Genomic DNA, 1225 nt, shown 5'->3' with positions numbered 1-1225 from the left:
GTTCTTGCGTTTATTTCTGCATTCCGCTTTCGGGGTGGGGAGGGTGAAGGGTCACGCTTCACCGAGGGGAAGGTGTCCCAGGCCTCTGGAGAAGTGATCCGGAGTTGCTGCTGCAACACACTGGGAGCAAAAGCCTCCAGCCAGGAGCCCTCAGAGCAAGTATTCTAGTTCCCTGCTACTGCCGGGATGAAACACTCTGACCAAAGTCAACTTAGGAGAAGAGGGTTTATCTGGCTTCTACTTCCAGGTCACAGTCCTGGCACTGAGGAAAGTCTCAGCAGGAACTTGAAGCCGGCACAGTCCTGGGCTCACTCTCAGTTGACTCGCTTATAAAGGCCAGGACCCGTCAACCTAGGGATGGTGCCGCCCACAGTGGCCTGGGCCCTTCTACATCCATTACCAACCAAGACAACCCCCCACACACACCCTCACCCTCAGACATTCCAATAGGCCAATCTGGTCTGGGCAGGCCCTCAGCCGAGAATGCTTTCCCAGGTGCCTCTAGGCTGTGTCACATTGAGTTAGAGCTAACCAGGTGAGCAGGCGGGTAGATCCTTTCCTGGCATACTTCCTCTGTAAGAGGAGACACAAGGAACAAAACACCTCTCCTGCAAGATTTACACATCTGTGTCTTTCTTAATGCATCTTACATACTGGCCTGGTTTATAGTAATCTGCAGTCATATTTAACACCTGCCACGGAGATAGCTTGTTAAATCTTTCCTTTTCTTTTTCTTTTCTTTCTTTCTTTCTTTCTTTCTTTCTTTCTTTCTTTCTTTCTTTCTTTCTTCCTTTCTTCCTTTCTTTCTCTTCCTCTCTCTCTCTTTCTTTTTTATGGACACAGAGAGTAAACTGCATCTCAGATCCCTTCCCATGTCCACAGGCTCTGGCTGTTTGGTCCCCTTCTTCTCATTTCCTGGTGTGGTTTTTCTCGGCACCCGCTATGGGAAGGTTTGGGCTGGAGGCCCCAGCATGGCTGGTCCCTAGCTCTGCTCCCACAGGCGAGGCCGTATCACCTGCTACTGTATGGCCCATTTACACAGCACAGGGGCCAGAAAACATGGTTTCTCACTGTGCTATGGTTTCCGGGTTTCTTCTTCCTGGAAGAGACCTCATTCCCCTTGAACACCACTGCACCAGAAATGATGATTCAGTGTGATTTTTGGCAAGTCACATTTAGAGCATGCCAGCCTGACTGATTGTCCCAGTGTCCATGACACCCAGGA

Source organism: Meriones unguiculatus, chromosome 16 (genome assembly GCF_030254825.1).
Source record: "Meriones unguiculatus strain TT.TT164.6M chromosome 16, Bangor_MerUng_6.1, whole genome shotgun sequence".
NCBI classification, from domain to species: Eukaryota; Metazoa; Chordata; class Mammalia; order Rodentia; family Muridae; genus Meriones; species Meriones unguiculatus.
Note: the sequence above shows the minus strand (reverse complement) of the source record.